At 51.1% G+C, this 21208-nt stretch overlaps 1 protein-coding gene and 1 pseudogene across 3 annotated transcripts in view; one reads left to right on the top strand and one right to left on the bottom strand.

The window, feature by feature from the left end:
* Positions 1-21208, top strand: part of PREX1 (phosphatidylinositol-3,4,5-trisphosphate dependent Rac exchange factor 1) — a 194263-nt gene that overhangs the window by 22118 nt on the left and 150937 nt on the right. The gene's annotated exons all lie outside the window — the stretch shown is intronic.
* On the bottom strand, positions 11303-12190 carry LOC115803385 (ADP-ribosylation factor 1 pseudogene; annotated as a pseudogene).

The following is a 21208-nucleotide window of genomic DNA, read 5'->3' as shown; positions in this document are numbered from 1 at the left end:
GGGTGGGGGAGGAGGTCTGAACAGCGTTGTGGGGTCTGCATCACACGGAGCCCAGGGGAGGAGCTGGGCTTTTATTCTAAGAGCAGCAGAGGGTTTTTGGCCAGGGGGTCACGGTGAATGAGTTATCTTAGAAGAATCCCTCTGGCTGCTGTGAAGAAAGTAGATGGGTGGGGAGAAGGGGAGAGGAGCGGCCAAGTTCAGGATTTAGGCTGGTTTCTGAGCAGAAAGCCAGTTTCCATGTGGCGGGAACTGTTGCCTTGGCTCTCACCTACTAAAGGATCGTGCTTTGGCCAGAACGGATCCCATTAAGGGCGGTTTTAGGAGCCTTCTGGGTGCTGCTGAGTGGTGGGCCGGTCTGGACTTGCTTCTGTGGAGATGGCTGTTGCTGGGTGGGCGGCTGGGAGGGTCTCATCTCCATGCTTGTCAGCGAGGGGGAGGGCCCGGCTTGGCCTGGCCTCTCACAGTTTGACATCATTTATCCACACAGACATGGAGAGTTGCTGAAAGAGGGAGTGTGCCTTATCTTACATGGTTTCCATAAAACTACACTGCATGTGATGTCAATACATAGTGATACCAGTACTACTACAGCCATTAATAATAATAGCTGATACTTATTGTTTCCTTTGTAGATCATGTTCTAAGCCCTGCAGTGTGATCTCACAGGATGCTCACTGTCATCTGTGAGGAGAGGACTCTTATTATCCCCATTTTACAGACAAGGGAACTGAGGCCCAGAGAAGTACAGGAACTCGCCCAAAGGCCACCCAGTTTTTTTTTTTTGCGGTACGCGGGCCTCTCACTGTTGTGGCCTCTCCCGTTGTGGAGAGGCTCTGGACGCGCAGGCTCAGCGGCCATGGCTCACGGGCCCTGCCGCTCCGCGGCATGTGGGATCTTCCCAGACCGGGGCATGAACCCGTGTCCCCTGCATCGGCAGGCGGACTTTCAACCACTGTGCCACCAGGGAAGCCCTGGCCACCCAGTTTTTAAGTGGCACATTGTAAGTTCATATTTTTAGAAATCCTGTGACGATTTGCAGCCACAATAGTTTGGTCCCGTGTCATGTATGTTAAAGACACTGCTCTCATAAAGGTCAGTGCTGAAAGCGGACCATGGCTCCTGGGGTTGTTTTCGCGCCCTCCAAGAGCCTCAGGACGTGGCGAGTCATCCTCCTGCCATCCGAGAGGCTGTGTGCCCTCTACTTGGTGCTGACCGTGGGCAAGTTGTGCGGCCTCCCCATCCTCAGTTTCCTCATCTGTGAAATGGGGGAGGAGGGGAGGTGAACAAAAGCCCCGCCTCCAGGCCTGTGTGGTGAGGAGTCAAGGAAAATCCTGCTTCGGGGGTTTGGACAGAGCCTGGCACGTGTAAGTGCTCAGTGGTTTTCAGCTGCTGTTACTTTCACTGTTATTATTATCTTTATTTTTATTGATGGGTAGAGTGGTAAATAGAGCGACCAGCTGCCTTGGTTTGCTTGAGACTGTCCTGGTTTTAAAACTAAAAGTCCCGGGCTTCCCTGTGGTGCAGTGGTTGAGAGTCCGCCTGCCAATGCAGGGAACACAGTTTCGATCCCTGGCCCGGGAGGATCCCACATGCCGCAGAGCAACTAGGCCCGTGCACCACAACTGCTGAGGCCACGTGCCACAACTACTGAAGCCTGTGCACCTAGAGCCCGTGCTCTGCAACAAGAGAAGCCACGACAGTGAGAAGCCCACGCAACGCAGTGAAGAGTAGCCCCTGCTCGCCTCAACTAGAGAAAGTCCATGTGCAGCAGCAAAGACCCAACACAGTCAAAAATAAAACAAACAAACAAATAAATTAAAACATAAAAACCAAAACAAAACCAAGAAAAAAACCTAAAAGTCCCTCATCCCAGGAAGCCCCTCAGTCTTAGATAAACCAGGATGGTTGGTCACCCTCTGGTTAAAGTACTTATAAATAAGTTTAGGCCTGCCCTGGCATCAGCTGAGCCTAGATTTGAATCCAGCTCTGCCACTTGAGCAGGTCACTTAGCCTCTCTGTGCCTTAGTTTCCCCACCTGTAAAATGGGGAGTGATTGTTGTACGTAACTCGAAGGATTTTTATGAGGTTTAAATGCGGTCAGGAGTAAAAGGGTTTGGTGGAAGAGTTACACTGAAACTACCTGGGGGGCCCAAGTGGACTGGAGAGAGGCTGAGACCATGTTGAAGGCTGGGTGTGGGTCTTCCCCTCCCCCACGGCTGGCCCCGGCTTCTGAGTCAGGCCGGCTCCATCCTCCACCACATCAAAGTTCTCCCAGGGCCCCTTTATGGCAGGGGCTGCTGGGCCCCTGGTGCAGTGGCTGCTGAGAGCAAGATCCTATCTGCATGGGTGGAGGTGCCCGACAGCGGGGAGGCAGCCCCCGCCCCTCCCACACAGGCCCTCGCTGGTCCTCTTGGGGTGGACAGAAGCCTGCACGCCAGCAGGACCCCAGACAAGCTGGTCAACCTCTCTGCTCCTCATTTTCCTCCTGTCTAAATGGCGATGCTAGAGTCTTCCCGTGGGGTGCATGGGAGGGCCCCTCCAGTCTTGGGCTATGTTAACAGAATGCATCTTGGACCGAACGGGGTCCCAGATGGTGGCGTTTGAAATACTTTACTGTGAACCAACTGATGCTTTGAAAGCACACCAGCTCCAGGGCAGTGGTGGGACTGTGCTGCTCAAAGAAGGGTTACAGGATTTATAGAAGTTGCTCTTTATTCTTAGGAGGCTACAGACAGTGTGTTGGGGAGCATCTTAAACTCGGTGGTTGCAAGGGTCTCCATGCAGTGAGCCCCTGCCACCCCCAGCCCAGTGTGCAGGGGAGTGTTGAGAATTAAATGGAGGAAGATAAGTGGCTTCTCAATAAATGGTAGCTGCTAAGTTTTTAAAATTAAACTTTTATTTATTTATGTTTACAGATTTAAGTCAGGGTCTCACAGAGATCTGAAAAGATTCCAATGTAATCCCAGTAGGAGGACAGATACACAGCCCTCTGCAGACTCATTTAGTCAGATGACAGTGACTTCAGGATATACATTTTACTGAGCACGTACTGTATGCAAAAGCCCCAAAGTCCTTGCTCTTTTCTGGGTTTGCTCCAGGGACTGACAGCATCCACAAGGGAGTTTGGACCTACTTCAGCTCCACTGTATCAGAATCTGCTCCTAACAGGCCCTCCGATGATTTCCAAGCACGCTGCAGTTTGAGAAGTGTTGGTTTAGCTGTTTTCCCCTCCTTCAGTCCCTCCAACTACCCTGTGAGGTAGAGCTCCTTAAAAAAGGGGAAACTGAGGCACAGAGAGGCTCAGTAACCTGCCCAGGCTCACGCAGCCAGCAGAGTTTCTAAGAGTCTATGACGAGAGGTGGAGGCAGGATTCGAACTCAGGCCTCCCTGCACCAGAACCCTGCTCTTGACCGTCATGTTTCCACTCAGCAGCAGCTGAGAATGTGGGAAAGGAGTGGGTGATTCTGACGGGGGAAGGCTTGGCCTCTGGGGCACCCTGATTGAGTTGGACCTGCAGAGAGGAGGAGGTCTCGGCCAGCAGAGGGGTGGGGTGATCAGTCCCCAGAGCGAGCCTTCATTTGCCCGTCCCCGCCCGGCACCTGGTAGGAGGCCCCCGTCCCTTCTCTCTGCTCCAGCTTCAGGAGCTGTATGGAAACCCTGAAATGCAGACCCTCCTCATACTGCAGGGAGATCTTGGCTGGTCCAGTTAGTAGCCCAAGAGCTGGTCAGCAGCAGTTGGTTAGGAGTGCCTGCTTACTGTAACAGAGCATGAGGCACTCTTGAATTAAATGCAGTTAAAGAAGAATAGGAGCAATCTTTCGCTAATTAATCAAATCCCCCATCTTTATTGAGCACCTCCTTTTTTAAAAAAATAAATTTATTTATTTTATTTACTTATCCTTGGCCTCCCTGGTTCCCCATCGCTGGACGCGGCCCTCTCCAGTTGCGGTGAGCTGGGGCCACTGCTTGCCGCGGTGCGCGGGCTTCTTATCGTGGTGGCCTCTCCTGTTACGGAGCACGGGCTCTAGGTGTGCGGGCCTCAGCAGGTGTGGCTCGCGGACTCCAGAGCGCAGGCTCAGCAGCTGTGATGCACGGGCCTAGTTGCCCCGCGGCATGTGGGATCCTCCCGGACCAGGGCTCGAACCCGTGTCCCCTGCATTGGCAGGTGGACTCTTAACCACTGCGTCACCAGGGAAGCCCTGTTGAGCACCTCCTGTGTGCCAGGTGCTGTACTAGGTGCTGGGGACACAGGAGTGAACAAAACAGACAAAGTCCCTGCCCTGGTGGAGCTGATGTTCTAACAGGGGGGCGACAGAGAAATAACAAGTGCAAAGGAGCTGGACCATTCCAAATTTTAACACCTGCATGCTGGGATGGAATCAGGGCAGGGAGGATGGTGGGTGTGATGAAGAGCGACCTGGAGGAGGTTCTGCCTTCCACTGGGTGCTCAGAAAAGGCCTGACCTGGGAGCAAAGCCATGAATGATGCATGGGAGCCAGGTATGTGACACTTTTGGGGGAAGAGAGTTCCAGGAGGAAATGGCAAGTGCAGAGACTGGGAGGTGAGCGAGAACTTGGTGAGTTTGAAGTGCAGCAGGTGCTGGAGTGGAGGGAGGGAGGGGAGGAGATCAGGTGAGGAAGGTAATGGGCACTTGGGCAGAGCCTGGCAGGTAAAGGTGAGCGGGGGTGGGGGAGGCCCTTCCTCCTGGCGCGGTGGGCAGACCTGGAGGGCTGTAAGCCGGCGGGAGTATGGTCTGATTTATGTTTTAAAAGGGGCCGCTTGGGTCAGAGTGTGGAGGCTGGGCTGTAGGACCAGCAAGACTGATTGGTGGCAGTAACTGGCAAAGGATGGTGGCAGCTTGCACCAGGAGGTGGTACAAAGAGAGGGTGACAAATTCAGGATGGTGATAGAGCTGGCTCAGACTTGAATTGGTGGTGGAGGAATGTGGGAGGTGAGGCTTTTCAGCAGAGGGGAAGTTAGACCTTGACTGGTGTAACCTGGAAGGCTTCCTGGAGGAGGTGTAGGCAGTCAGGATGGGTGTTACAGGCTAGGGGACATACTGGCAGTAGAAATCCATGAACCAGGGCCAAAGTGGGTTCATGTGAAGGGCAGTGGGCTCATATGGCTTATGTAACCTCCTTCCCACCCTTAAAGGTCACCGGCTCAGAGTTGTCCCTGGGGTTTCGAAGCTAGAGAAGGGATTAAGGGTCAAAGGTTTAGGTCGCCCCCTTGAGTGCGGGCAAGAAGACAGCTAAGGGAAAATCAGGACACCCAGGTGGAGGAGTTTTGAGGCTCTTAGCCCTGGCCCTGGCTGGAAGGCAGGCCTGTCACCCACCGTTCCTGGACCTCGGTTTCCTCAAGCATCAAGTGGGGTACCAGGGAGGTGCAAAGCGAGCCTGCGGCAGCCTGGCAGGTTGGAACAGAGGTTGCCTGCCGCCCCCGTGCCAGGGCCCAGAGCAGCTTGGTTTGCAAGGCGGCACTTTCTGGGTGAGAACAGAGTTTTTGAGGGGGGCGTGGAGGGGGGAGGAAGGGGGGTTCTTTCTTTTTTCTCTCTGGACAGATCATTGTGGAGGAGCGGGCTCACAGAGGGGCAGTGAACAGAGACAGCGCTGTGGGCCTCTTTTTTGGGGGGCGGGGAGGGGAGAGGGAGCTAGGTCAGCTGTATGGGCCACTTAATACCCATGAACTTGCAATTAAATGCGGAAGTGGGAGACAAGGGGGTGGTCAAAGGGGATATTGTTCCGGCTCCGGAGAGAAGGGCGGCTGGAGCCCTGGGGAAATGGCCAGCCTCCAACGTGAATGGGCTTCAGTGTCCTAGGGGGGCTGGAGGGGGCAGGGGGCCGTCATTTGGCCCTTTGTCCTGTTCTGCTGGACCCGGCCACAAAGGCCAGCTTGATTCCCGTTTGGTTTCTTTTGGGGGGCCGAGGTGGGGGGGTGCCTCGACCCCAGCTTGGCCCCCTCCCAGGGCCCCAAGCAAAGTGTTCCCTCTGGCCATGAGGGGCTCTCTAGAAATCCCCCTCACTGTGATTGAACTTTGTTTTTTCCTGAAAAATTTTTAATTTTAATTCTTTTAGGCATGTCTTACATGCAAATTTTTTCAGGCATGTCTTACCTACAATATTAAGTGTACAGCTTGATGAATTTTTACTTGGAATTTATCTGTGTAACCTTCACCCACATCAGCTGGTAAATATTGCCAGCACCCCAGAGGGTGTTCCCTCCCAAGTCGGTATCCCTCAAAGTAACTACTGTTCTGATTTCAGTCATCACAGATTAGTTTTGCCTGCTTTTGAACTTTATGTAAAGTAGAATCATACAGTATATGCTCTTTTGTGCCTTTTAATTTTTAAAACATTATAAATATACACGTATACATAACTATATATGTATATATGTGTGTACCTAAAAATTATATATACGTAATCTATATATTATTTTTATATGTATTGTATGTAATCATTTCCATGGTTCAAATTAAAAAGGCATAAGTAATGCAGATTAAAAAGTCAGCCTCCCAGAACTATGGAAACAGTGAAAAGATCAGTAGTTGCGAGGGGTTGGGGTGTGTGGAGGGGTGAAAAGGTGGAGCACAGAGGAGTTTTAGGGCAGTGGAACTGCTCTGTGTAGGGGCATAGTGATGGTTACATGTCATTATGCATTTGTCCAAACCTGTAGAATGTACACAACATAATGTAAGCTATGGATTCTGGGTGATTCTCGGTAATGTATCAGCGCACGTTCATTGATTGTAACAAATGCACCACTCTGGTGGGGGATGCCGATAATGGGGGAGGCTGTGCGTGTGTGGGGCAGGGGGTAGAGGGGACATTTCTGTACCTTCTGCTCCATTTTGCTGTGAACCCAAAACTACTCTAAAAAAATAAGTCAAAAAAAAAAGTCAGCCTCCCAGGTCCCGCCCCAAAGCTAGCCGCTGACCTTGGGCCCTTCAGATAGTCTGGACACACCGCTTTTGTTACATGAAAGTGATGGCTTGTTGTACTCACATTTCTGCACTTGGCTTTGTCCGCCTTTTAACCCTGTATCCTGGAGGTTGTTCTATAATAGCGCATAGAATTCCACTGGATGGATGCATGGTGGCTTTTTTTTTTTTTTTTGCGGTACGTGGACCTCTCACTGTTGTGGCCTCTCCCGTTGCGGAGCACAGGCTCTGGACGCGCAGGCTCAGCGGCCATGGCTCACGGGCCCAGCCGCTCCGCGGTATGTGGGATCTTCCCGGACCAGGGCACGAACCCGTGTCCCCTGCATTGGCAGGCGGACTCTCAACCACTGCGCCACCAGGGAAGCCCCATGGTGGCTTTTTTTAAGCTGGTCTCCTCTTGATAGACACTGGGGTTGTTCCCATCTTTCGCCATTACAAACGATGGTATGACAGATGCAGACTGCTTCACACCTGTAAGTTCATTCATTTCTGGGAAGGGAACTTTTGGGTTAAAGGGTATATACATCTGTTTTAGTAGTTATTTATTTAGTTTTCCCTTCCAGTTTTATTGAGATGTAATTGAGCTACAGCACTGTGTGTCAGGTGTGCAGCATAATGATCTGACTTACATCCATCATGAAATGATCACCACAGTAAGATTAGTGAACGCCCATCATCTCCGGCAGATACAAAACAAAAGAAACAGAAAAAAGTGTTTTTCCTTGTGGTGAGAGCTCAGGATTTACTGTCTTAACACCTTTTATGAATAACATACAGTGGTGCTAATTGTATTCATCATGTCGTGCGTCACATCCCTAGTATTTGTACATCTTATAAGTGGAAGTTAGTACCTTTTGAGCAAATTTTCTTACGCCCTGCTTCTGGTAACTACGAATCTGATCTCTTTTTCTGTGAGTTTGTTTTCTGAAGTATAATTGACCTGCAACACTATGTTAGCTCCTGGTGCATATCGTAGTGATTTAGTATTTCTATACATTACCAAGTGATCACCCCAAAGGGTCTGTCCATGTGTAATTTATCGCTCATCTTTAATTACGTGACAGATATGAATGCAAAATCTCCCTGTAGAAAATTACAGACAAGGGAGCCTTTTCCTTCCTATCCCTGGTTGCCCCCACCTCCAGTGTCTCTTGTTACTAGTCTACCGTGCAGTGTTCCAGATCTTTCCCTGTGTGTTTGTGTCATTGACATACATAAACATGAACCTGTGGAAAAGACAGGGTGTGTTTTTAAGTGTGTGCATTTGTTTAAGTAAAAGGCCTCAAACCGAGGCCATGTTTAAAGCTGTAGGCTCCGGAGCCAGGCTCCTGGTTTAAATTCTAGCTCCGTCCCTTTACCTGCTCCCTGAGGGTAATGTCTTGTGATCACCCAGTATTCCGCAGCCTTGTTCACTGTCTAGGGGATCTTTTTATGTTGTTTTGCACACTTCCAGCTCATTCCTTCTAACTTCTGCCTACTCTTTCACAGGACGATTATACTGGAGTTTATACATCCGTTCCCCTCTTAATAGGTATCTAGGTGATTCTTTTTCTTTTATATTAGGAATTCTCAACCTTCACATAATTGATAGTTTGGGCTGCGTAATTGTTTGGTGTGGGGGGCTCTCCCGTGCACTGTAGGGTGTTTAGCAGCGTCCCCGGCCTCTACCCACTAGATGCCAGTAGCAACCCCCTCCCCCCCAGTTGTGACAACTGAAAATGTCTACAGACATTGCCAAGTGTAGTGCTGAGAAGTGCTACAGGGAGCATCATTCTTCAAGCCTCCCTGTACGCATGGGCAATGGCATTATTGTATTGCTATCTCACAGATAAGGAAATGGAGGCCCAGAGAGGTCGAGTCATTTGCTTAAGGTCACACAGCAAATACATGGCAGAACCAGGATTTGAGTTCATGCTTCTTCCCATTTTGAGGGTACCCACCAAGTGCCAGGCATGGTTCTAGGCTGAGGTGGGTGTTTAATGGGTGCCAGCACCGACCCAAGCCCCTGCCCTCACAGAGCTAGCATTCTTGCGGGAACGGCAGACAGTAAGCTAGTCATCTTAATAGACACCTGACTCGTCTGGTGGTGGTTGATGGGTGAGGGTGAGGAGATAGAGAGTCACAGTAACAATGCCACCTGACATTTAATGATATTTTACAGTAATAAATGATGTTTAGTGAGGGTTTAAATACGTCAGTTACCGTTCTAAAGAGTTTCGCAGGATTGACTCATTGAATCCCCACCAAAAACCCCTATGACATACCATTAGTCTTATTCTCATATTGCAGATAGGGAAACGGAGGCACAGAGGTATTGAAGTCCTTTGCCAGGAAGTGGCAGGGCCGGTACAAGGACCTGGGTTGCTAGAACTCTTAACCATTGTGCAGGCCGCCCTCATGCCTACTCTAGGACCTACTTCCTGGGTGGTCGTGAGGGTCACCTGCTCTAAGAGCGTGCCTCAGTGTGGTTTGCATGGAGATAAGGACAGAAACTGAGAGTAAACGTTTAAAGTTTTATAGCAATTTCACAGAGTAATTTTATGCCAGTTTAGTCCAGGACTAGAAAAATTAGGCACGTAGTCTGCCTTTTTACTTTGTTTTTCTAGTAATTCACTTTTATTGCAATTTTCGAAAGTATTAGTCTCAAACGGATTAGAAATTAAAGACAAAAATAGTCCTTCCCAACAGGTAGTTGGAGGAATGCTGCGTTAGGATGGGGAAAGTGCCAAGAGCAGGCCCTGGCCCATGGTATGACCTCCATAAATGTGAGCTTTATTATTAATCTGTTGTTCTGACATTTGGTTCTCTCCATATAAGCTCCTAACCCCTGGGAGCTAGAATGAGCTGAGGGATCTTCTTCCTATTTAATGGATGAAAAAATTGAGGCCCAGGCAGGTTAGGTGTTTAGGATTGGCTGGCAAAGTCTAGATGCTTGGGGATCTTTTCTTTGCTGGCCCTGCCTGGGCCATGATTTTCATGCCCCTCTCCAACCCAGGCAGCTGGATAGGCCCTGACCTGCAGGCTTCCCCGTGGATGTGCGGTTGGCCAACAGCCTGAAGCCCTGGTTAAGCAGGTCCTAGAGAGAGACTGGGCTTCCCTGGGGACTGTAGGCGGCTGGGGCCCCTCATCAGCCCCTCTCTTTGTCTCCGTGGCCATGACAACCTGGCTGGACGCTTGGCACATCCAAGCCCAGCCCCCAGCCTGACCAGCCGGCTTCCTCCTTGGCTGAGGCCGCCCTGGCAGGCTGCTGCCTGGCTGGGGAAGCTGCCCCCCAACCCCCATTCCCCTCTCTCCCACTGATGGGGGCTCCTGGGCAGGCCTGGTGCTGCCATTTCTTTTTTGTTTGTTTTGTTTTTTGTTTTGATTACTACTTGTGTATTGAAAGCAGTAAGAGGTTCCACGACACCAAATAAACCAGTTCTGAGGTTTTCCCCAAGATAACGTTTAACAGCTCCAGCTTCTTCAGTGTTTATCAAAATACAAAAGAAAAAAGTAGAGGTTATAATTTTTCGATGGCACATCTGACCCTTGCAGGCTGAGGGAGTGAAAGCACATGTAGACAGGGCCTCCGAGGGGCTGGGGCCCAAGGATGACCACCCGCGCTCCTGCTGGTGAGACCCCAGAGAGCCCGGAGCAGGCAAGCAAGGGGACTGCAGGGCTCCCGCTCAAACAAGAGCATTTCAACCAAAGTGCCCGTGCTGACCCAAGAAAAGGCTGGGGTTCCTCCAAGGGGTCTGAGAGCGGTGGCTGCAGCCTCCAGCCTATCTCCTGGGCAGCCACGTAAGCACAGATACAAGCACAAACGCTATGGGGTGTGGGATGACCCAAGACAGAGCAAATCACAGGGACCCCCTATTGTGACCATGCAGAATGGATCATAGCTGGTTCTGCCCCGTTTCATGTTCCCAACGGGAAACAGACCACTGGTGGACTGGACTCAAGCCGTTACTGCAGAACCTACACTAGGCACATTTCTTCCTTCTGTGTGTTCAAGTGCTCTCCTTATCTTGTATTTGTAACTGTTTTAAAAAATGCACTGAGTTTGGGTTAAAAACCAACCACCAAAATGGATCTCAACACAGATGTAAAGCCCAGAAGAGGAACATCGGGCTTTTCTGACACAGCGACTCCTGGATGACCCGTGTGCCTAAAATCCCTTCTCAGTACTAAACAATGGGTTGGTTTTCTTTTTATAATTAAAAAAAGCTGAGTACTATTGCATAGGAGTACCAGAAACTGCCTCATTGGAAACAAAAACCATTTACGTTAAATAAAGACCCAGGTGCAGGCCGCGTCTGCACACTTACAGCGCAGTGAAGCACACTGTGACCGACCATGGAGACAGCTTCTGGCCCTCACACCCCAGAGGCACGTTTGCCACATGAGAGTAAAGCGAGGGTAGAAGGAGGGAGTGAGAGGGGAGGAGAGAGGAGTACAGCTCACTTCTGGTTCCGGAGCTGATTGGACAGCCAGTCCAGTCCCCGCTGGTGGCACAGGTGGCCTGAATGTACCAGTTCCTGTGGCACAGAGAGTGCAGACCCAGCTTGTCCGCGATCTCAGCTGCATTCATGGCATTGGGGAGGTCCTGTTTGTTAGCAAACACGAGCGGAACGGCGTCCCTGAGCTCGTCTTCTGCCAGCATCCTCATGAGCTCCTCTCAGGCCTCATTCACATGCTCTCTGTCATTGCTGTCAACCACGAAGTCATATGAGACCTTGTGTGTTCTGGAAGTAGTGGCGCCACAGGGGCCGGATCTTGTCCTGGCCGCTCACGTCCCACACAGTGAAGCTGATGGTCTTGTATTCCACGGTTTCCATGTTGAAGCCTATAGTGGGAATGGTGGTCACGATTTCACCCAGCTTCAGTTTGTACAGGATGGCGGTCTTTCCCGCAGCATCTAGGTCCACCATGAGAATGTGCATTTCTCTTTTGCCAAAAAGGCCCTTGAAGAGGTTTGCAGAGATATGCCCCACGCTGTAGACCCGTGGGAGCAGCACGGGCCAGAGAAACCCTGGGCGGCCGTGGCGCTGGTGCTGCCATTTCATGTGGGAAGGACCCCCAAACTCAGGCCTCTGGGGGGTCCTCCCTCTGCATCCGGGCCTCTTTGCTGCTGGCTTTGAGCACACTTGTGTTCATTCTCCCCATTTGCTTTCTGTCCCCAGCCCTGCCTCCAGCTTCCTACTGAGCTCTCTGTCAACCTGGGTCTGTCCCTTCCCTTCCCTTCCCTCTGCTTTTCCTCCTCGGTCATATTCTCTGTTTCTTCTCTGTGTCTCTCCCTCTCTCTGTCTGGCTTCTAATGCATCATAATTTGCAGGTTGGTCCCTGCATCTGAGACTGGGGCTGCCTCAGAGACCCCCAATGCAGGGCACCCTTGGGGACCCTTCCATGCTCAGAGAAAGGACTGCACTTTCTAGGTGCTTGTTTGCAGAAAAGCTGCAGCTCCAGCCGCCACCAGCCCAGTGAGATCCTGCTGCCCCAAATGGGGTAAGGATGGTCTTCCCATCTTGCAAGGGAGGAGTTTCTGTTGTCCCATGGAGGGGTCTTCCAGGTGAGGGAGGGGTGGTCCTCCCACCCTGTGAACAAGAGGCTCCTCTTGTTTCGTGGGGTTTCCTCCTGCTGAGGGAGGTGGCCCTCTAACCCGGTGAGGTAGTCTTCCTGCCTGGTGAGTAAGGCATCCTCCCCTAATGGGACGGTCCTCCTGGTCAGAGCCTCTTAGGAGGAGGTGGGCTGCTGAGCCCCCTTGCTCTGACATTTGAGCCGGCCGTGTGAAGGGCTTGGACTCAGAAAACCCAGAATGTTTTCTTCCCATGCACCTGGGAGAGGGCCATTTCCCACTGTGGGTCGTTAAAGTCATCATTTATTAATGGCCACAGCTGTCCCTGTAGATATGAATAAATAATGTTCCACTACAATGCCCTAGTCTTGAAGACCTTAGAGGGATCTAGATAAGAGTCGTCTCAGTCTGGCCTCTGACTGGAGCCCAGAGAGAGGACATGATTTGCCTGTGTGAAGTTGCAAACCCAGATGCCCATGGGTTGACAGGTAGAGTAGCCAGGTGTAGGAAAAATTACGTCACCTCACCATCTGTCTTTTTGTTTCTCTTGTTTCAGCATCAGCCTGGATATCTTTAATCTCCGTGTGCCTTGGTTTTTTCATGTATAAAACAGAGATAAGAATATTTGTCTCATAGATGTTTCTTTAATTTATTTTTTAAATTGAGATACAATTCATACACTGCAAAATTTACCGTTAACAATGTCCATACCACTGGCTTTTATATAGTCACAAGGTTATGCACCATCACTGCTTTCTAATTCCAGAACATTCCATCACCCCAAGACGAAACCCCAAACCCATTAGTAGACCCCCCCATTCTTTCCCTCCCCCATCCCTGGCAACCACCAATCTATTTTCTGTCTCTACAGATTTGGAATTATACAATGTGTGGCCCTTTGTATGTGGCTTCTTTCGCTTAGCATGACTTTTTCAAGGTTCATCCATGTTGTAGATGTGTCAGAATTTCATTCCTTTTTATGGCTGACTATTAGTCCATTATCTGGATATATCACCTTTTTTTAATCCATTCATTAGTGGATGGACATTTGGGTTGTTTCCACTGTCTGGCTGTTATGAATAATGCTGCTATGAACATTCGTGTACAAGTTTTTGTATAGACATAGGTTTTCACTTTTCTTGAGTATATATACCTAGGAGTGGCCTCATGGGTTTCTTGGGAAGATTAAATGAGCCCTTAAAAGTACAACTCTTGGGACTTCCCTGGTGGTGCAGTGGATAGGAATCCGCCTGCCAATGCAGGGGACATGGGTTCAAGCCCTGGTGCAGGAAGATCCCACATGCCACGGAGCAGCTAACCCCTGTGCCACAATTACTGAGCCTGTGCTCTAGAGCCCGCGAGCTACAACTACTGAGCCCATGTGCCACAACTACTGAAGCCCGCGCGCCAAGAGCCCGTGCTCTGCAGCAAGAGAAGCCACCGCAATGAGAAGCCCGTGCACTGCAACGAAGAGTAGCCCCCGCTCGCCGCAACTAGAGAAAGCCCGCGTGCAGCAATGAAGACCCAACGCAGCCCAAAATAAATAAATAAATTTATAAAAAAAGAAAAAAAAAAGTACAACTCTTAGGACAGGTCCAGGCGATAGCAAGTACTATATGTGTGCTAGCTCTTACTATTACAAAACAGTACCTCAAGCCTTTGGCCTTGATGTTGGAGAGACAGCGATGCCATTTAACACTTATCGAGTGCTTACTGCGTTCCAGGCACCTGTCCTATTGGGTGGCTGCCCTTTTACAGGTGAGGAAACTGAGGCACAGAAGCAGTAATTGGCCCACGATCACACAGTGAGGACATGGCAGGGCTCGGATAGCAGTGAGCCTGGCGGGCGAGCTCCAGAGCCCTGACCCCATGCCTTCTGGAGGACCAGAGGTCCCGTGTCCCATGTCCCGTGTAAAGCGGCAGCTGAGCAGCAGTTCCCGTGTGGGAACACAAACCCAGTGTTGCCAGATCTCCTGAGTTTTTAAAGATGTTTTCCAACAGCCGGAAACGTGGAGTCTTGTGTATGAAATCACTCAATTTTTAAAAGTTGGCAACTCAGTCATATTTTTAACAGACACTGTGTTGGCCAAACAAAACACGTCTGTGGGCCAAGCCCGTGGGTTGCCAGTTTGCACACTCTGCCCTTGGGGCGACTTGTTGTGTGGGGAGGGGCGTCGCTGGGCCCCAGACCTTGACTGCGGGCATTTCTGGACCTTCCCTGGGGGTTTCGGGCTCATGTCTGTGCCAGTCGTGTTTCAATCTGGCCCCTCACTGGCATGGTGGGCTTGGTGAGGGCCCCAGTGGCATCTGGTCATTTGGGATCCCTGCCTCTCCCCACCAGGGTCATGAAACCATGGCTCGCTCATAACGGGTGCTCGCTGTACAGCCCCTGCCTTTGACTTCAGGCGTTAACTACCTTTCTACAGCTGGAAGCCTCCTGGCGCATCAGGGCCTGGGATCTAGAGTCAATTTCTGGTTCCAACCCCAGCCCTGCCCCTTCCCAGCTGTGACCTTGGGCAAGTTGTTTAACCTCTTGGTGCCTCTGTTCTCTAATCTGTACATCCACAAAATGGGGCTAATCCATTATTTCAGGAATTAACACGTAGCTGGTGATCAGGGTGCATGTGGAGCCTGGCTGATTGCGGCAGTATAAATTAGTGACGTGGGTGCAGGCTTGGGAGCCGGACTCCCTGGATTCAAATTCCAGCTCTGCCACTCACCAGCAGCATAATCTCGGGGCAAGTGACTCTGCCTCCGTGTTTCAGTTTCCTCATCTGTCAAATAGGGGTAATAATAATACCTACGTTATGGGGTTGATGTAGCACGTAGGACAGTGCCTGGCGCATGGCAGGAACCCAGTAACATCAGCCATCGTTAATATTACAGACACACACAAGCGCAGACAGACGTGCAGACAGATGCAGTAACCACCAAGGCTCTGCCATCTGGCAGAAACAGCGCGAAGGTGACTATTTCCGCGTGCGTTTCTCTGTGTGTTTACTGCAGGGAGTGATGTGAGCGTGTGATGCGCGAGTGTGAATCTGCATATGGGCCTGAGCTAGTTAGCGGGGGTGCTATATTCTGCATAGGCATTGCCACGCATTAGTAGAGTGTGTACATTATGCGTGCATGTGCTCGCTCTCTCTATTTCCTTTTCTCTCCAGAAATAAACACATGCTGGGGTTCTTGGGCAGTGAACCCAGCCACCTGAGCAGCCAGTGATGTTTGAGCTGATTGGGGAGGGCAGGTGGCCACAGGTGGTCGGTGGATGGAGGAGTTGTTTGCTGCTCCTGAGGTTGGGATGTGGCAGGGAAAGTGTTGGGGGCGCTGAGGGCTGGGCTGTGGGCCGTGGGTGTGACCCTGCTGGCCGTGGCCTTGGGGGTAGGCTCTACGATTTGACTTTGACCCTTTGGGCAGTCAGCGCAGGTTTGGCAGGCCCAGCGGACTCTGAGTCTTTCTCTGCTTCTCCTCACCTTCCCTTTCTTCTCTGCGGCATATTGCAGGCACTAATTTAGGCAAAAGCCCCTTGGAGGCTAAGAAAAGCTGAAGCACGCAGAAGTAACAGAGCAGAATTTAGCTATCTGGAGAGGCAGCCTGGGCTACTGAATTTAGCCTCTTTTTCTCCCCCACCCCATGTTCTTTTTTCCCTGTTAAACTTCTCAGATTACCTTGCTGCCCACTGCCCTCCTATTCCCATTGAGCCTGGGGGCTGTGGAGGCCTTTGTTCACCTCTTTTCTCTTTCATTCCTGGAAAACTTTCTGGGGAGGCCAGTGGGACTTCAGGCTGCTTTTGAAGAGGTGAAGGGGTGAGATTTTGGGTCATTTTCCTGTCCTGGTCTGAGGATGGATTCAATTACTTTTTCTTACTATTAGCTGATACATATCAAGCACTAAGGGTGTGTCAAGCTGCGCCCTGGGCATTCGACACCCGTGAGCTCGCTTAGTCCTTCTGACGCCTTAATGGAGGTAATTGTTATTGTTTCATTTTACAGATGAGGGAACTGAGGCACAGAGAGGTTATGTCACTTGCCCAGGGCCCCACAGGGAGGAGAGGCTGAACCAGGATGTGACCCAGCAGTGCGGTTCTAGGGCTCTGGCTCCTCAACACAGCACTGTGCTTCCTTTGTTGATGGGTTAATTCAGTATATTTTTTGAGCCCCTACTATGTGTGTGGCCCATTTTTCTCCTTCTTTCCTCCCTTTCACTTCATTCTTTTTCTCCTTCTTCCCTCCCTCCTGTTCATCCATCCATCCACCTATCCATCCATCCACCCATCCATCCATATCTGTCCTCCCTCCCATCCATCCATCCACCCATCCATCACTCCACCCACCCATCCATCCATCCATCCATATATATCTATCCACCCATCCATCCATCTCCATCCATCTGTCCATATCCATCCATCCATCCACCCATCCATCCATCCATATATCCATATCCGTCCTCCCTCCTATCCGTCCATCCACCCATCCATCCATCCATATATCCATATCCATCCATCCATCCATCCACCCATCCACCCATCCACCCATCCATCCATCCATATATCCATATATCCATATCCATCCTCCCTCCTATCCGTCCATCCACCCATCCATTCATCCATCCATCCATGTCCATCCATCCATCCCCCTATCCATCCCCCTATCCATCCCCCTATCCATCCATCCACCCACCCATCCATCTACTCATCCATCCACCCATCCATCCGTATCCATCCATCCATCCATCCATTAGTGTTTCCTAAGACTTACTGCAATATCAGTCTTATGATTTTTGTCATATTCATATACCGGCTACAACATGATTTATATAATATTTTTACTTAATCTGACCCTCCTTCCTTTTTTAAAACTTCAGTCTCCTCTTTTTTTTTAAATAGTTTTTAAATATATTTATTTATTTGGCTGTGCCAGGTCTTAGTTGCAGCATGCGGGATCTTTGATCTTTGTTGCGGCATGTGGGATCCCCAGTTGTGGCACGCAGGATCTTTTAGTTGTGTCATGCGGCTTCTTCGTTGTGGCATGCGAACTCTTAGTTGCGGCATGTGGGATCTAGTTCCCTGACCAGGGATCAAACTCGGGCCCCCCACATTGGGAGCGTGGAGCCCCTGCCACTGGACCACCAGGGAAGCCCCTAAAACTTCAGTCTGCTCTTAAGCAAGAGTGTTCATGACTCATGGATTTGATAGGAGAGCCATAGTTATTAAGATCAAGATAAAAGTATTCTTGAGTGCTGCCCCTAGGTCGCCTCTCCCCAGCCTTGCTGGGCCCACCCGGAGAATCCTGTCACAAGGTGAGACAGAGATCGCAGCTCCACGCCAGGCCCAGGGTGGCTGGGTGTCTTTCTGACCAGAACTTAGGACAGTGGGGAGGGTGCCATGCTGTGGTAAAGAACTCTGGGAGGCCACCAGAGATCGCCTCTGGCTGGAGTGTTAGGGAGAGGTGACATTTGAGCTGGAACCCAACATAAGAGTTTAGATTTTGATTCTTTAAATATTTTTCTAGTTCCTGGTATGGGTGTGTGCTGGGCATACGGGGTTAACGGGAGCGTTATTCCTGACCTTGTTGGTCTCACAGCTGGGGTGCTTGGGGTGGGTGGGAGACAGAAACTGAAAGAATGAGTCACAGATCACTTCAGACTGTGTCAGGGCTGTGAAAACTGTAATGCAGGGGGTGGGGTTGATAGCGTCAGGGGTGGGTCTGGATGGTCTGTGTTAGGAGGGCAGGCGGGGAGGTCCGGCAGGGAGGTGGCGTTGTCACTGAGCCTTGGGAGGGAGCAGCTGCGTAGAGTACCTAGAGTTGTTTGGGCAGAAGGAATAGCAAGTGCAAAGGCCCTGGGACGCGAGGTGGGGGTGAGGAGCAGTGTGAGTGGGGAGGTGTCTGGGGCCAGATCTTTCTTGGCAAGGTAACGAATTGGGATTTGTTTCCAGGTGCTTGGGAAGCCGGCCTTTGGCGGGGTGAGAGCAGGGGAGGAACATGAGTGGGTTGTGTTTTTACAGAATCCCTCAGTTGCTGTGTGGGCTGGAGCAGGAGAGGCAGCAGGCTGACCGGGGAAGAGGCAGTGCCATAGTCCAGGTGGGAGATGGTGGTGGCCCTGACCAGGGAGGTGGCAGAGAGGGGACAGGCGTTTAGAAGGTGGCGCCGACAGGATTTGCTGGTGGTTGGATGTGCAGGGAGACCCAGGAGACTAGGGTGAGGCACGGGGGATGTGCTTTTAGGGGCTGACCCCACCTTGCAGGGCCCTGAGGGTGAGCCCCTCCTCACCCACCTCCCTCTCCCCCATAGCTGCCCTGAAGATGACTCCAGGATTTGTCTGAGCGTCTAAGTTGGAGGCTTCAGGAGGGAGAGAGATCTTCCAGCCAGAGCTCTGTGAGGGAGGAGTCACAGAGCATTTGTGGTTCCCACGGCGGCCCGGGGACCCCCTTCTCTGAGCTCTGTACAGGAGGGTCTTTGTGGGGCGTCCTCCTTCCATTCATCTGTGGCTCTTTTTTCTCTCATGGACAAGGGTTGTCTTCCTATGACTGATCCGTGCATGAGAGAGGCTGAGTTTGAGACAGCCCCAAATGGATTGTGAGGCCGCAGAGATGCTCATTCATTCACAGACCTGCCTACCATCCTAGGTGCTATGATAGTGAACAAGGCCAGGAGTTCCTCCCCCTCCTGGAGCTTGCATATGGGTGGAAGGACAGACAGTGAACAAATAAACAAGTAAATACACAGAGTGCCAGCTAGTGATAAATGCTAGTGAGAAAAACAAGGCAGAGACTGGGATAAAGGGTGCAGGGGTGGGAGTGAGTTGCTCTTCTTAGGTAGGCTGAGTGGGGATGGCTTCACAGAGGTAGTGATGTTTGAACAGGGGGCTTTAAGAAGTTAGCCATGGGAGCATCCAGGGAAAGCATTCCAGGCTGAGGGAACAGTAAGTGCAAAGGCCCTGGGGCAGGGGGGTCATGCTGGTGTGGTGAAGGCTCACGTGGCTGGAGCAGCTTGCACGGAGAGTGGCAGGAGGTGAGGGCTGGTGAGAATGTTGGACTTGATTCTCAGCGGGGTGGAAGCCACTAGAGCCCTTGGAGCAGAGGAGGGACATGATCTAAGACTCAGAGAGTCTGAGGCTGCTTGACTGGACAGCAGAGAAGTAACTGATAAGAACAGAGTGAAAGAGCAGAGGAGCTCTCAGTTGTTGAGGGCTGGAGTGCTCCATGCAGGCGTGGGTCTGGGAAAGGGGAGGGGTGGGCAGTTCCTGGCAGTGGACAGGTCAGCGTTTGGGGTGGCTGGGTGTGGGCTGGCTGATAGCCTGGCCCTGCCACGGACAGGCTGTGTGACCCTGGCAAGTGTCTTATCTTTCTGCAGCTCAGTTTCCTTATCTGGAGCATGAGGATGATAACAATACCTACCTCTGAGGGTTTTGTGAGGATTAAATGAGATACTACATCAAAGTGCTTATGCCGGGCTTCCCTGGTAGCGCAGTGGTTGAGAGTCTGCCTGCCGATGCAGGGGACACGGATTCGTGCCCTGGTCCGGAAAGATCCCACATGCCGCGGAGTGGCTGGGCCCGTGAGCCATGGCCACTGATCCTGCGCGTCCGGAGCCTGTGCTCCGCAACGGGAGAGGCCACAACAGTGAGAGGCCCGCGTACCGCAAAAAAAAAAAAAAAAAAAAAAGTGCTTATACCTTATGCTTGTGGCTGCTCAGCCCATCCTGAGCTCTCAGGAAGAGCTTCCTGTTGATATTCACCCCCTCCCCTCCCCCTCCTCCCCTCCTTCACCTTCCCTCTCCCTTCTCCCCCTCTTCTTCTTCGTCTCTTTTCCTTCCCCTTCCCCCTCCTTTTCCAGAAAAGCACTGTGGTGAGGGCTAGAGTCAGGGACTGAGGCTCAGTAGGTTGTCCTGGCAGTGAAGGTGGATGGAGACATTGAGGAAGCCATTGCCAGATTTCATCGTGAAGCTGGACACTTCACCCATGACACATAAAGGACTTGTTTCATTATGAATTGGTGGTTATTTGGAAGGAGTGGGCATAGCTGGACTTCTGAGTTCCTAGCTAAGGTCAGGGTTTTATTTAGTCAGTGGATGGTGGACTCTCTGTGTGAGTGACTGAAAAAGGAAACCAAACTGATTTAAACAAGAGAGGAATGTAATAGCTCATGCAGCTGGGATGTCAGCTTCAGGTAGAGTTTCATCTAGGTGCTCACTATTTGTCTCTGTTCCACTGCCCTTCCCATTGCCTTCATTCTTATGCCCTGTGTGGCTCAGGTGGAGGTCAGGTAACACCCCCTTAAGCTGCATTGGGGTGCTTTACTACAAAAAGGGGAAACAGAAACTGATGGCAAAAGGTGAGATGCTTGAAAGAGGGGAGAGCCCTGTGTGAGGTGGGTGTGGGTGGGTCTTTGGGTCTAAGCCCAGTGTTCTGCAACTGAGATTTCTAAAGGATATTTGAGGACTGCTTTCATGACTCATTCTTGGATGAATTCACTTCACCCAGGTTACATCATATCCTCAAACATCTGCCCTCCATCCTGCAAAAGGCTCTAGGACACTGCCTGCTTGGTCCTTGGGTGGTGGAGAACAGGGTTTCATGGTAGATGCAGTCTTAACAGTAAAATGTTCTTGGCTTACAGAACACTTCCCATGGGTCCTTTAAACACATCAGGTGAATTGCAAGTTCCATTTGGGTTTGCACACGACCTCTCGTGGTCCCCTCTCCAGCTGTAGAGG

Source organism: Delphinapterus leucas, chromosome 15 (assembly GCF_059928025.1).
Source record: "Delphinapterus leucas isolate spDelLeu-1000000601 "Yukka" chromosome 15, BTC_Dleu_Yukka2, whole genome shotgun sequence".
NCBI classification, from domain to species: domain Eukaryota; kingdom Metazoa; phylum Chordata; class Mammalia; order Artiodactyla; family Monodontidae; genus Delphinapterus; species Delphinapterus leucas.
This window is presented reverse-complemented; position numbering and strand designations above follow the sequence as displayed.